The sequence below is a fragment of the Mytilus galloprovincialis genome, chromosome 1 (assembly GCF_965363235.1).
Source record: "Mytilus galloprovincialis chromosome 1, xbMytGall1.hap1.1, whole genome shotgun sequence".
In the NCBI taxonomy this organism is placed as follows: domain Eukaryota; kingdom Metazoa; phylum Mollusca; class Bivalvia; order Mytilida; family Mytilidae; genus Mytilus; species Mytilus galloprovincialis.
In genome coordinates this window covers 32,532,485-32,548,855 of record NC_134838.1, presented here as the reverse complement: position 1 = coordinate 32,548,855, position 16,371 = coordinate 32,532,485, and the positions used below count along the sequence as shown (strand labels likewise).

The following is a 16,371-nucleotide window of genomic DNA, read 5'->3' as shown; positions in this document are numbered from 1 at the left end:
AAATCCTCTTCTTAAATTAGTTATAAAACCTAGTAGTTTTATAAAAGATCATAATGGCATTGCAATTGGAAATAATTGACAAAGCAACAGAACGAGTCAAAAGTAAGTTTTTAAATCTAGTGCTACTTGTATAGCTTCAAAATCTCCTTGATTTGTGAATTTTTCTTAAGATAGTGCTGTTGAGATTTAAGATAGGCATGTACATTTGTATACATATTGATGCATTGACTCATTTTTATTAATGTAGTAAAGAACATGTATGAATCATGAGGTTTGAGACAGTTTCTCTGCCTTCAACTCAAGCAGAGTTTGTAGAGAAACCTGCTGCTTTATTCGAATTTTGCCATTAGAGGCTTACTTTAATGAAGATTTAGTTCTAATTTTGATCTGAACTACTGTAATGATACTGTTCATGTACCTCCTTTTGGAGTTTGTGCCATGGCTGATGTTAGTCCAGCCGGAACTGAATTTTGATACGTCTTTTGTTCCTGCATTAAGGTTTTCAGAAGCCTTTAAGGCTTCTCTAAATGAGATTAATGGTCCATTATCTCATCCTGTTTGTTGAACAGTTTAATCATGATTTTGCTTGGAAAATCCCAAAATTGTTTAAAAAGGCAGAAAACTGTAAGTTTTCTTCTGGACTGTTAATAATACTACCATGTCAGTAAATATCAAATCAGGAAAATATCAAGTTCATAGAGGAGTAATACTATCACCCTGAGAACTGTGAGAATCCTAGTGTGTCTAGGATAAATAACAAGATTGAAATGGCACTGCCTAGACAGGCCCACTATGTGGTTTCAAAGATGCAGGAAACCCAGAGATACTTTATTAAGGGGTTGATCATCACCCCTATTGTTGAGGATTTTATTGTAAAATTCTATTTGTTTGTTTGACCATGGGTTTCTATTTTTAACGCATAGGAGATGCTCAGAAATATCTAGATGATAAAACTTATTTGTAATTCTGATGTGATAGTTGATTTATTACGTTTTTAGTTATGATTGCATGAAGCAAACTTGGTGATTATACAAAGATTCTTAAGCAAATTCTAGATTCCTTGGAAGAGGTTCCAGGTCTAGCAATTATTTTACTCCCAGCTGTTATGGGAAAGGCAATATCAGTCTTTTAACTGTGGAGGCTCTGTTGGTTAACAGGGCATATACTAGTAGGCAATTCCCTTCATTGAGAGGAAGAGGTTTCCCAAAAGGGAACAGAGAATCTCAAAGAGGTCACATTTCTCAACCAGTTGCTATATACAGTAGATAACTTAAATATTATGATTTGGAAAATGTTACTAATGGTCTATTGAAATTAGATTTATTAAGAAATGGTTATAAAATTATTTTTAATGATGTACCACATATTTGAATAAAATACATTTCACCTTTCATAAGGATGAAATAATTTCAGAAGTCCAAAAATTGATAGCTAAGGGAGCTATTTAAGAGATTGATCGATCATTGGAAAATCAGTTTATTTCCTATATTTTCTTAGTTCCTAAGAAAGATGGGTCTTCAAGGCCTGTTACCTATTTGAATAATTCAAGCATACTTAGCTTGTGGCTAATCAGCATTTGGAGCAGGACCTTTTATCTTTTGTTTAGATGTAATTCTTAGGGATGATTATCTATATATATATAGAGAGAGAGCTAACATCTATAGATCTCACAGATGCATATTTAAGTATCATTTATGATTATATCACAATTGCCTGATTCATGTGGAAAGGACATTGATATGATATTTATGTTCTTTGTTTTGGATTGGCTTCTGCATCAAGAGTTTTTACTAAGGTTTTAAAACCTGTCTATGTATTTTTATGAAATAATGTCACTTGAAGTATATACATGCTTTAGTTTATACATTGATGATTCTTTTATTATGGATCAGAATTTAGATGGTTGTATTGTGAATACAGAAGAAGTGGTGCAAATGCTTGATAAGCTGTGCTTCGGAATAAATTTTGAGAAGTTGGTACTCATTCCTTGGAAGCATATTGTTTTCCTTTGTCTCATTATTGATACTGAGCTATTTAAGTTTTTTCTGACGGATGTGAAATGGTAAAATTATCTCCCTTGGGAAATTCTTCTTAAATAGAATTGTGTAACTGTATTATAGATGATTTGCATCATATATTGGTCTTGTGGCACATGCTTTTAATGCAGTATCTGTGGGAATGTTGCAGAAACATGGCGAGAAATAATGTTGAAACACTATAGTTGTTACAGTGTTTATTATCATCAATCTATAGGTGAAATTTTTAACGATTTAAATCAGAAATTAAGAATTGATTTTTAGACCCATCCAAATAAGTTTTTGGATTGGACCAGATGCCTCATTAGAAGGATTTGGGATCCAAATTTGAAGAAAATTTTTTGATTTGGTAGATGGAGCTTCTTTAAGAACATGCGCTCATTTCATATAGATTTCTTAGAATTGTTGGCTATATTTTTCTTTTGGAGAGAAATTTTTAGTCACAGAGAGTTATACAATCAGAAAATACAATTTCAGTAGCATTTATTATGCAATAGGAAGTATAACCTCTTTGTCACTTTTAAAACATGCTTACTACAAATATTTCATTATTTGGGCTTGGTGTTCAAGAAAGAACATTTTTATCACAGCTCTTTATATTTCTGGTAAGAAAATTTTGATGCTTATCATATGTCTAAAAAATTTACAGATTCAACAGGATGGCAATTGAAAGAAGATATATTTGTTTTGTTGTTATCACGTTTTCATTTTCAAATCTGTAGATAATTGATTCGTTGTCTTTTGACCAACAAGATGTTTGTACTTTTCATGGTCAGATTTAAGACCTTATATTTTCCCATCTTTTTCATTGTTGGGGATAATTATAAAGAAAATTATTAGTGATAAAGTTCAAAAGGCTCTTTTGATTATTCCTTTTGGTCTGCTCAGAGTTGTTTTCTTTGCTAAGACCAATTTTAGTTTATTTGACAGTTAAAAGTTCTGCTAAACATAAAAGTTAGTAACAATGTTACATACTGAAGAATGCCTTTCCGTCAGGAAGAGATTTGATTTAACTGTGTATTGTAAAAAGTATAAGTGACCAACACCTGAATGGTTGATTGTGCGGTAGGGTAAAAATGTGTGTATTTATTCAGAAATCACTTTCATATAAACAGGAGATTTCAGAATCATTTGTAAAATATATTTACACTTCATCTTGGAGATCATGCATCTATGATCAAGCATTATTAATATTTTTGAGAAATTTCATTATTTGGTGTGTTCAAAGAGAACCAATTCCTTATCACCATCTCAAAAGGATGTTATTGATTATTAAAATTTTTTGTAAAACACAAGCTTTTCATATTCAGCATGTTTAATGTGAATTTTACTTGTTTTATGTTGAAACAGACTTGATCCTTTAAGAAGTAGCTAGATGTTACTAAATTTGTTTGTTTACTACATGCATATGTGAAAGGTTGTTTAAGCCTGAATCTGCAATTGAAGAGTTCGATACTCTTTCACTATGGAGATGAATTTAGTGCTATCTTTTTAAGTTCTTTATATTCATTAGAGGATTTTACATTGAAGACTGTCTTTTATACTTGTGTCTTTATTTGCCTTGACTACTTCTGCCAAAGTACAATCTTTATCAGCTGTAGATTTACATTCTATGTTTTTCATTCAGAGACATGGCACTTTATTTTTTCATATACATGAGTTTTTGAAAAATACTAGATCTGTTAGTTAGTCTACCTAATGAGGTGATCAAGGGTTTTGATAAACCAAAACTTTGTGTTGTTAAGACAATGTTTTATCATGTTTTGTGTACAAAATATGTGAGAGAATTCATCTAAGTCTTTTTGTAAAGTTTAGATAGTTAGAGTTCTAATTTTAGCCAAGGTTTTAAGGTTTACTCATTTAGAGGAACCTCTTCATAAGTGCATTTAGCTTCAGGATGTTCTATTAAAGACATTATGGCAACAGCTTAGTCTGGACATATGGTAAAACTTTTTATAAGTTCTATAAAAGGGAAAGTGAATAATATCAGTACTAAAACACTTTTCTTCAGTTGTAGTTACTGGATGATCTTGTGATTTCTATGCTTTATTAAATGTTGGCATTTATATAAAAATTGTTTTAAGTTTGTGTCTACACTTTAAACAAGCTAATTTATTACTTGAGACCGAAGGCGAAATATGAATAAGAATGTTCCTTCATCCAAGCATATCTTGGATGTGCAGGATGAAGGTCATTCTTAGAATATGAGCCTGAGGCTCGAAAGTAATTAATTCCCACCCTAGGGATTATCAGTCAGACCCACCCTTTTTCCAATGGGTTTTATATTTGGTCGACACAAACTTGCTTTAAATTATGACAAGTTATTGTGGAACAGGTGCTTATATACTAGGGTCAAGGTCACTGGCCAGCTATAGTTTGTTTCTTTAAACAGAGATATCACATGTAAGCTTCACCCCTCATAGAGAAGTTAAGCTAATTTATTACTTTCGAGCCTCAGGCTCATATTCTAAGAATGACCTTCATCCTGCACATCCAAGATATGCTTGGATGAAGGAACATTATCCTTGTTTCTTTGATTTTGTTTGCTGTTGTTGGTGTCTCATTGAAGCACACTCTACTATCTTGGTTGTTAACATTCCAGTTTGATAACTTACATGGATGTTTTATATCTGTTTCTATGTCATACTTCAGTAGTGAACTAAGGGGAAGGCTACAACAATATCTTCTGTCAATATAATCCTAACTACATGTCTGTATTCCTGGAAATAGAAATTATTAATTTGTTTTATTTTTTGTCTTGATCTGCATAAAACTCTTTTGTTTACCTAAACATGCATGCAAGAGAGGTTTTTAAGATTATAAACAGTTTAAAAATTGTTAAAATACCTGTAAGGTAACTGTGATTATGTTAAAATAACTGAAATAATAAATAAAGCTAGTTTTACTGCTATGAACAAACTAATAATTTGATTAAATCTGAAACTAAAATTCTGTGTTGAAGGATCCCTATGACTTTTACAAGTGAAGCAGTTCCTTTGCTATTGGTTTTGTCATGCATGAGTAAGGATTTTGTGTAAGAATTATAATAATATCCATTCTAGTCCTTTATATCACCTAATAAAATTGCTTCCATATTCTCAAATTAATGTTCATCAAATTTTTATGGAATAAGTCAAATCAATTTTGCTATAGCACATTGAAATCAACTGCTCAGGTGAACAGTTACACACACTGATTTTGCCAATGTGTTACCATGATGAGTTCCATATGAGCAATTGTATCATTTATTTTTATATTATAGCTATATATATAGTGTATTAACTTTAAGATTTCATGAATTTTCTCATTTAAAATTAGATTATGATCACTTGCAAAAAAATTGGTTTACACATGCACCATTTTAATTGTAATCATGGTAACTGTTTGCATATGTTCTGACTTTAAATAAATCTATGTAAGTTATCGACACCAAATTTATTGTTCAATGAAATTTCATACTGTTTTCAAAGCAATGCTAGCTCAGGATCAACCACTGTATATATTTTTATACTATTGCAAGATGGTTTTCAAAACAGAATAAAAGGTTTACTATAGGCCAACATTTCATTTCAATGAAAAACATATTCCCCAAGCCTACAAATCTGACTGAAGTATTACCAATGTAGGTCAATTATCCCTGATTTTACGTGTTTTCAGTAAGTACATCATGTCTGGAACACTGAATCAATCTATTAGTAAATATTTCTACATCAAATATGATCAATCAGTTTCTCTCTTCACTGTCATATTTGACCATAATCAAATTTTATGACTTTTCATGATATTATCTGGCATTGAGTCAGAATCTTAATGCAGTGTAGGTGTAGAAGTAGGACAGTATTGACTTTCTGTTTAAAATTAATAGATTGTAAACATGTACTGATCTCATTACTGAAACCAACAAGAAACAAGCTAAAAACTATTTTCTACTGATGATTTTCATAAAACAAGAATCTGTGTGGGGTTTGGTCGAACATGGGGATTCCCTCATGATGAAGAATGGTCAAATTTATTCTGAAGGACAACTGAGTATGAAATTGACAAAACCGGGCCCATATCGAAAACCTACTTTTTTCTTGGAACTCCTCTTCCTTATTTAGCATGCAGTTCTAGTTGATTTTGTGTGCCATTTCTCTCACTGTGTGTTTGCATATAGCAGTTAAAAAAAGAACCTGAAGTTTGGCATGTTTGTCACAATTCATTTTTTCTACTAGCAATATGAAAGTTGCAAGAGTATATCATTTATAAAATAATTTGCCTTATAGTAATAGAGTTGAATTAAGTTAAGAAGTAAACCTACAAATCTTGCCTACTTTAAAAAAAAAGTAGGCATTGCTAGTATAGATCTGACATTGTAAAAACTTTTTTTTTCTCACAAATCAAAGTCCTATTTTGCCTTTTTAATCATAACGGACACCAAAACAATTTCAAGTAACTTAAAAAAGAACCATTGTTTTATGTATACATATGAATGACAGTTATAGTTAATCCTGCTAAGTAGACACTGAGATATCTTTAAAATTAAAATATTTTTTTCCCCATCAAGTAGAATTGGTTTTGTAATTGAGCTATATATATAAATGACACCAACACAGCTTCAAGTCACTTAAAATAAGATATTACATACTATATATTACTGTTTAATCCATTTAAATGGCAGTAAGTATGTATTATATAATCAAAATACCACAAGATCATATCAAAACTTGAATTCCAGATGCTGAGACAAAATATATACCTAAGAAAAGACATTCAAACTAATTAAATGGTTATAAATCCAGACTTTATTACAAATTAATTCAAGCATCAGAAGTATAAAATATGAATGAAATTGAGTGTAACTGCTATAGGCTAAAAGTTTGTGTGTGGGAAATCGTTCATGACAGTAATCAAAAGTAAATCTCCATCTAAATATGTACTACTGACATTGAAATGATTAGTATTACAGATGAATGAAATATTTCCACTGATATACTTTCTTCACTCATACATGGCAGGCAATTCCATTGCTGTAATTGGGACATATACAGAAATGAGAAGATGTGGTATGAATGCCAATGAGACAACTCTCCATCCAAGGCACAGTGTTTATAAAGTAAACAATTATAGGTCAAAGTATGGACTTCACAACAGAGCTCTGGCTCACAACCAACAGCACGCTATAAAGGGCCCCAAAAAGACTAGCGTAACAGGAAAACAAACTGTCTAATCTATGTAAAAAACGAGAAACAAGAAACATCTATGAACCACATCAGCAAATGACAGACAAGATCAACAAGACTGAAACCAAATGACAAAAACAACCAAAAGTCATCTAAATGCCCATGGCATTGTCAGGTTTTTTTTAAATTTATGAGTTTGAATGACCCTCTGGTATCCTTTGCTCCACTCCTATACTAGACTATCACATATATACATACCTCCCTTGTGTGTCCCTGTATTTAATAAAGGCTAATACATGAATAAGGTGCTTGCTTCTTGCTCATGAAAAGAGAGATAAGAGGTATGAAGACAAGAAGAAAGCAACCCAATGAGACAAATATATTATAATTCCTTTGTATTCACTGGTACTTTATAAGCTTATAAGATGCTTGATTCTTATTATGAACAGATTGTTGATCTAGGGTACATGTGAACGAGCCTGGTTACAAACCACATCATGGCATTTACACAAAAAAACAAAAAGACAATCTTGTTCACATTGATATACAACAATTGACAAAATGAATGATTTTTGGCTTGGTCTGTGACATAACTATCACAACAGAGAGTATCTTTTCATACTATGATGGATGACAATGGCTTTTCTTCACAGAAAGTATTCTTTGATTAATGATTGTTCATGTGACGCCATGATTGTCTTTCTCTTTTTCAGGAAGTATCAACATAGATACCGTTCTTTCACATGAAACTACATTTATACTTACGGTCAGGCTTCATCTTTAACTGGACTATGATTCCTTTTGACAGACATTTACCAATTACACAAAAGAGACAGTTTGCTAATATGACGGTCCAATAGAGGAACAGCTTCAAACTTTCTATTTACCAGCATATATATGCACAACTAATCAACCAATAAAACACAATTTGTCGATTGGATTATTTCTATTTAAATTCTTAAGAAATTGTTATGTTTCCTTTATAACTAAGATCACCACAGAAATCAAAATTATGTTGGAACACAAAATGCCACTTTGGAAATTCTTAATTCTACAACTGATTATTTTGACATCTTCAGCAGCAAATCCAATACATCTAAAACTTAACTAGAAGGAAAATAAGTTTAAATTGGAAAGGTCATTGCTGTAAAACAAGAAGATAAACAATTTGAACAACCGATAAACATTTTGAGAATTGCGAATTTAATCTAATATCCCGTGAAGAGAAGAAACAACCAGCAGCCCATTCCCTAATGAAACCAGAGTTACTGAATCATTTATAAAGATCAACGTTCAATGGTCTATATGCCTGACACAGAAGTAGAAAATTCAAACAATTTTCCCAACTATTGATCTTCTGTAAGAACTAATGCCATGTAATGATCATATAACTCATGATGCTATAAATTCCCTCAATAATATGTTTACCATACCGTCCATGACGAAGAAAGAACAAAAGAAATCTTATTGATGGCTACAGACATTCCTTTAAGTATAGTCTAGGTAGCATTGATTCTCAACAAATTTGTAGTGGTTATCAAACATGGTAAAACAGCCATATTAATCTGAAGAACAATTATAGTTTTTATGGTTATAATCAAATGCATGCAAGTCAATATTTACTGAACGTGATGCAATAATATTGTTAATTGTTCATTCAAAATCATCAGTTTTGATGACTGTTTTGCAAGGTATTTATACTCAAACAATTGCTTACTTGTGAATTCTAAATATTAGATTCATTACCACTGGGGCAATGCAATTAATGGTATCATTTGCCAACATTGTCGACTGTGTTTCTGTGATGACTTGATTAATTCAACATTTATTTAGATTTGATAATTTTTCAGTTATTGATATTGCTATGAGCAAATGTTCCAAACTTTCTAACTCTTTTCAGCTTAAGCTCCAACCTTACAAAGTTTTTGCTACTTTTTTTTTGAAACCCTATTGATTTTGAATAAAATTTTGAGTAAAAATCAATGAATCTAATCATTTTTCAGTATCATTGTTTTGCCAGATAATTTGTGAAGTTAGCAGGTATAAAAAAAAAGAAGGATTATGTGGCATAATGGACAATTGGATAACTACCCAACAGAGTCCTAATGTTTAAGCAACTATAAGTCATTGCCTTCAACAATGAACAACACCAATAAAGTATAGCATTGATGAGGTAGTAAGCTATAGTAGGCCCAGGAAAATTACAATTAATGAAAATCAAAAGTACAGACAGAATTTTCCATTGACACCAACTAACAACGGAATTCTAGGCTCCTGACTTGGGACTGGCACATATAGAATGTGTTTGGGTTAAACATGTCTGTGAATGTACCACCCTCCCCTTACCTTAGACAGTGGTGTGACAGCACAACAGATATACATGCCAGTTTATGTTGAGTTTGTATTCCTTTGTCACTTGTTTCTGTGTAGCATTTTGCAGACTTGTTTCTTTTTTTTTTTAGTCATGGAGTTATCTGCTTTTTATACCAAATTAGGATTATATATTGCCCCCTTTCTATAGTTTCCCTCTTTTAAATCAGACCCCATCTCCACACCCATGAAAGCCAGTCATATAAGACATTTCCTAATCAGCTTATTATACCATAAAAAGTCTCTTTGCTTGTCAACAGTTAAATCCTTATACAACCACCATGCTTCAGATGGTAAATCATAATCAATATGAGTCTCTGTGTCCCAAGAGAATCTACAAATGGCTACTTTGTCTCCATTACATAACTTGTCTTTTGAATAAATTATAAGATATCCATAAAGACTATCTGCAATGGTTATTCAATCAATACTTAAAATCAATCGATTGCTGTAGCACTTAAAGCATTGCATTTCACTGCCTACAGATTTTATATGATAACTATATGTTTAATAATTTACCAAGGATTTCCTATGTTACGTAATATCACAATTTGTACTGGGAAAATGTCACATTGCCCACATGACAAGAGATAACACATAGGTTAAATTCTTGTATGGCATTGATGTTAAAGCTGAATACCAATAGAATAAGGGGAAATACTCAGCAATACACATACAAAATGAATATTTTGTGCAGAGAAAGAGTCAGATTCAGTGTCAATACATGTTTAATCTTTATGTCCATATACAATATAAAAACTTTGTCAAAAGTCTATAATTGATAAATATTCATTATGAACATTGTTTTAAATCTCTGATGTATTGTAACATAGTAACTAAGACATCACAATGTTCAGCTCATGCCCTATAACCGCTCATTAGATTGGCAATGCCCCTCAAGGATGTCATCCCATGCCTTAACAACCAAAACATGTGCAACTTGTCTAGTGCATTGTAGAACTCAAATATTTGCTGCTGTTTAAAGATTTAAAATTTTTGTTTTTAACTTTTTTGAGCAAATGTTTACAGTGAATCATTGCTTATAACAACATGTTGTACTGTAGGTAAACAATATCTAAATTATACATGCTCATTAATAATGACATTTTCTTTTGAACCATGAACCTCCCTTGTCGTAAGTCAGTTTCACAAATTTTTAGTTACCAAAATTTAATGTTCTATTGAATAAACCTAAAGTATAATTCATATCTGTGCCATCATCCAGCCATAATAATTCAATGTTTAGATGAAATCATGAGATGGTAATGCTATACTTTCAATTAAAAATATTAATGTCAACCCAAGTCCCATCAATTGAAAAAACAAGTATTATTAGAGTATTTTTTACCCCATGTTAAACCTATTGATTACTCTAGTGTAACCACTTAATGAGACAGATGTCACAGTAAAACATTATCCAGGCCAAGGAGTCTGTTTTTTTCTTATTCAGGTCTAATTATCAAACTAAGGGAAGATAATTGATTAACAAATTACTTTCATTGACATCATGCACTGATCAATACTGAGACAATTAATTCTAAACTTTTATTTAGGCTCAACAAAAATATATTCTTATTTCATGAGCAGCAATTAAATTTTATTTGTGCAAGCAGCATTTTTTCCCTGATTGATACAGCGAATATTCTCAACAACACATATATGCATGGGTCCAAGATTAAGCAGTTGGTAACTGAGTTATTTTATTAACTAGTGTCTATAAGACACTGGTATAGGAAATCACTGTGGATAGATGTTATGCACTGGATTATAGTTTTGAACACAGGAAACAAAAAAATTTCTTTTTTAGTTTTATCGGTACATGTACTTCAGATGCATTTTTATCCATAAAAAAACTCCAATGTAAATTTAAAAGGTGAAGGCCAAAATATATGACAAAATCAAAATTTAGACATTTTCCACTGATGGAAAACAACTGTCATTGATTCCTGACTTTGTACAGGCATTTCCAAAAAAAGATGGGTTAAACCTGATTTTATAGCTAGCTAAATATCCCACTTCTGTGACCATTGCCTATAGTTTTGTTCTATTGACAAAATTGAGTGAACAACCCAAGCATGCAAGGTATAAAATACACATATTAACGGAAAAAGATCTTCTGTGTTCTTTGGCAAGCTTCTAAATTGACATTATTTGATGGATATTTAGTGAAATAACTATTACCAAACCAAATCTTTCAATTTACTTGGCCTAATAACAGAAAATAATCATTGAAATATCAGAAGCTTTTTGTCATTAGGCATGTAATCACTTGAAATTGTTTGACAAAGGATATAATTTAGCAGTATGATGATGATATTACAGATAAATATGTCATGCAACTTACTTGTTTGTTAGGATTTTATCATCTTCTATGACAAAGCTCCTATCAAACAAATAAAAGTAGTTTTCTAGACTCTTACACTAAGCTCAGTTGACTGTGCCTTGGTAATGATAGGATTTATAAGGATCCAAATACCACAGGCAAAGATGACCATAGACAAATTTAGTTATTCCTTTTTAAGTACCCTTTGGCTCATTAAACAAAAATTCTAAATTTCCATGTTTTAATACATCTATGGCTTTCAAATGTTTTAATTTTAACTACAATAAAAATATTTTTAAAAATTGTTTAGGTTTGAGTGTTCCTAAATCTAGAAATGTGCTATAGAGTTTAACACGCAATTTATAAAGTATAATTTTCATATACACACTATCACAAACTTCTCTGAGGTCAAATGTCTTTATTGCGAAATGAGGAAGAGATGAACCCTAGCTGAAGTCCCCAAAAAAATTTAAGCACTTAAAAATTTACTTAATAAATTGCTTTGTTTTCTTATATTTACATTTGGTTTCATATCATCATGACTTCAAATAAACTACTGTAAAACAGTTCTTTCCTAGTTTAATGCATTTTATGGATTTTCTGCATGTTTATCCTTCACCAAATTCAATCAACTTTGTTTCAGGTTGTCTGTATTCCTAAGTGTATTCTTTACTACCAGGTAATTAAGTGTTTTAACTAATACAGCTGAGGCTTCCAGAAAAATAATATGGAAAACTAAACTACAATTTCAGTCACAAGTAACCTTAGAAAATGTCTTTAATATAGAACATAGCACATATCTTAGCAAGGACACCCCCATATTGCAGCTGTATTGATTAGAAACCCAGAGAAACTGTTTATATTAATGTTATATAATCTAGTTTGTAATGATGTAATCCTGGGAGATAGCTATGTACAATGGATGAATGGGTAGTAATGAATTCCAACTATGGGTTTGGTTCCAACAATTGTTTCACCTGTCAGATCCAGATAGGCATACAATACTTTCACAATTTTTCTCCCAGATGTTCTATACAAAAGAGCCATACTGGAATCATTGGCATGTTTCATTATCATTGTCTTTATGCCATGACAGTCTGCTATCAGAGAAAACAAATGGTCACTTAGTACTATATACTTTCTTTTTTTTCTTCAATCTGTCTCATTACTGCCAAACTTATCAGTTGGTCACTGGTACAAATTAAACTATATTCATAAACTGGGATTTTAATAGGATTTTTACCTCAATCTTTTCAGTTTCTCAGTACCCCGGTTAATGCATGTGTCTGCAATAAATTTTAACTAAAGAATTTGTGAGATAATTTTTTTTGTAGATGGAAGTTTATAAACTTGTACCATAATCTAGCAAACTCAAAGATTAGTACGCAGAATTGATAAAAACCATGATATCAAGTTATAAAATTTCATGAAATTATGGTTTTCTCAATCCCAAAATATGGAACCAACCTAAAAATGAATCAATAGTATTTGCATAAGATCATTAAACAAGAATGTGTCCAAAGTACACAGATGCCCCACTCACACTATCATTTTCCATGTTCAATGGACCATGGAATTGGGTAAAAAATCTAACTTGGTATTAAAATTAGAAAGATCATACCATAGGGAACATGTGTACTAAGTTTCAAGATGATTGGACTTCAACTTCATCAAAAGCTACCTTGACCAAAAACTTTAACCTGAAGCGAGACAGACGGACGAACAGACAAACAGACGAACAGACAGACGAACAGATGGACGGACGCACAGACCAGAAAACATAATGCCCCTTTACTATCGTAGGTGGCGCATAAAAATAAATGAGGAATGTATTATATGTCCATGGGCATAACTCTAGAATGGTAAAAGTTAAGCCACCAGAATCCTAACTTCATCATTTTTGTAGTAATATTAGCAATGTGTATACGTTTCCTAACATTTAGTTAAAGCTAACTAAATTAATAGACATGGACCAATTTCGGGATGTAAGGATGGACAGACTCTATGACAGGGACATAAAAATTATATATGGCAAAAATTACTTCATAAGAATTCACCAGCATGGTTAAAATTGAGGACCAGATTGAAACTGATGCAATTTTGTTTGGGCATTATGAATAAATGACCAAGGGTTAAATCAATTAGTAGTATTTAAAATTGACAATGGATCGTAGTCCAAATGCCTATCAAATCTTGTTTAGATTTATCATATCACTTTTTCCCATACACAGTTCTACTGCAAATAAAGGTGCAAGCACACTGAATGAGAGAGCAACCAAACAACGCAAGAAAGAGCCATCTAAGAGGTCAAAATATGTCTATTGTATTCAACAAGTGACTTTATAATATATCCAATAGAGCCTTTAAAAATATTTATTTTTTGTTGCAGCTGCAACAAATTACCTTAATAAATTAATATATTGATAGTCACAGATGCATTTAATTGGTTATAAGATTATTTACAACTTCAAAACCCTAACCTGATATGTTATCTAATATATATGATTTCATATTGGTCGACAGATGTAGTATTTTTTTCAGATTGCCATGATACATTCTATACTATAAGGTATACTGATGCCTAGTTAAGCAATAATCAATCAATCAAATTCAAGTTGTTTTTAATATAAATGTATTGATTTCTGTAGAAATATCAGTACCATCTACCACACCTATGTAAATTATGACAAAGTTGTCAGTATACAATGTACCTGTAATAATGTGTTTCCATTTCACCAATAGGTGACAGGTAACACCCAGAGATCCAGTCAATAACCAAATGTGTGAAACACTAGTTTTATATATGTATATATACATAACATATACATAGCAAACTTTGAACTTTGAACTTTGTAAATTAGACTAAGGTATTGAAAAATATCATCAGCTAGAGGTATGCTAAACCTTGCCACATTTTGAGACTTTATTTATATATTCTTGTGTCTGTTTTTGGGTTGTTTTTTTTTTTGTTTGTTTATATTTATATAATAGAGTTAATAGTTTAACATCAAATTTTGCTGAACTAGTACACATTTTTGTTAAGGGGGCAGCTGAAGCCTGACTCCAGTCGCTGTGTTGATAACCCATTGGTGACTCTGTTCTTTGTTCTGGTTATTGTCTCTTTGACACATTCCACATTTTCATTCTCAAATCTTATTTAGTACAACAATGCCATAGGGTTTTTTTTATCATAAAGTCTTGCTGTGATGGTAAACAAATGTCACTCCATCTGTTAACCATAAAAGGACCAAGATTGCATAAAGTTCTTTAGCAAATAGCTTTCGTTTCGTCCCAAGGGTATCACCAGCCCAGTAGTCAGCACTTCAGTGCTGACATGAATATCAATTATATGGTCATATTTATTAATTTCCTGTTTACAAAACTATGAATTTTACGAAAAACTAAGGATTTACTTATCCCAGGAATAGATTACCTTAGCTGTATTTTGCACAACGTCCTCAATGCTCTTCAACTTTGTACTTGTTTGGCTTTATAACTATTTTGATCTGAGCGTCACTGATGAGTCTTATGTAGACGAAACGCACGTCTGGAGTATTAAATTATAATCCTGGTACAATTGATGATAACTATTTGAGTCTTTATTAACACAGAATTGTTGAAGATCAGGATGCATTGCAATGTTTGATAGATAATAGTACAGTACATGTAATCAAGAGAGAATTGTACTAAGGTCATGATAATTGAGTGTGATATATAGGTCAAAGTGACTTTATTAAGGATTTGATCGCTTTGATTTGGCATATTTTCATGTCCGAGCTGGACTAAATTTAAATCATCCAAGATTTATCTTCAGGATCAAGAGTTGACAATCATTATTCTAAAATCCTATTCATTTACTTTGATTGAAATTAAAAACAAATTTACATAACGCATGAATGAATGTGATTTCGAAGAAGATGGTAATCTAACAGATGCTCATATAAATAACAATCAATGATGCCTGTTGAATTAATTGGGTGTTTTACAAGTTAAAATAGCAATTCATCTGCAGACAATAATAAAATTAAAAATTAAGGAGATGTGGTTTGAATGTTTTGTTCAGTAATTACCATGAAAAATCTGTTATATTATAGCTTTTGAAATCAACAGCTGAAATATTATTCAATATATATTCTCTTCATTAAAAGTGTACACTCTACCAATATTTCTTCGATATTCACAACTTCTGCACTAGGATATATCTGCTATGAAGCAGCAATAGTAGCAGTTACTAAACTAAAGTACACTCAACTGTTAAGTTTACTTCTTTTTCAAATCACAAGAACACAAATGTCACTATCATTACAAATGTTTATACAGAGAAAAATTTGAAAAAAATTCTAAATAAACTAATTTGTTTTGATGAAAACAATAAATTGTAGCTTACTAATGCCCAAATACTAAAATTTATTTCGGAAAAAGAATAAACTCCATCTTTCTTCAACTTCACTAGACGAAAAGCTTAATTAAGAGATCATAT

At 31.4% G+C, this 16,371-nt stretch overlaps 1 protein-coding gene across 6 annotated transcripts in view; it reads right to left on the bottom strand.

Annotated features, from left to right (window-relative positions):
- The window catches only part of LOC143071692 (neuroglian-like), a 121,830-nt gene that overhangs the window by 69,182 nt on the left and 36,277 nt on the right, over positions 1-16,371 (bottom strand). For 5 of the 6 annotated variants that reach the window (XM_076246178.1, XM_076246212.1, XM_076246218.1 and 2 more), the window contains one exon: positions 4,652-4,756. The gene's annotated coding sequence lies outside the window, so the exon portion shown is untranslated. Of the gene's footprint in view, positions 1-4,651; positions 4,757-7,963; positions 7,982-16,371 lie in introns of those variants that run through there. The other variant, XM_076246203.1, reaches the window with a different exon arrangement.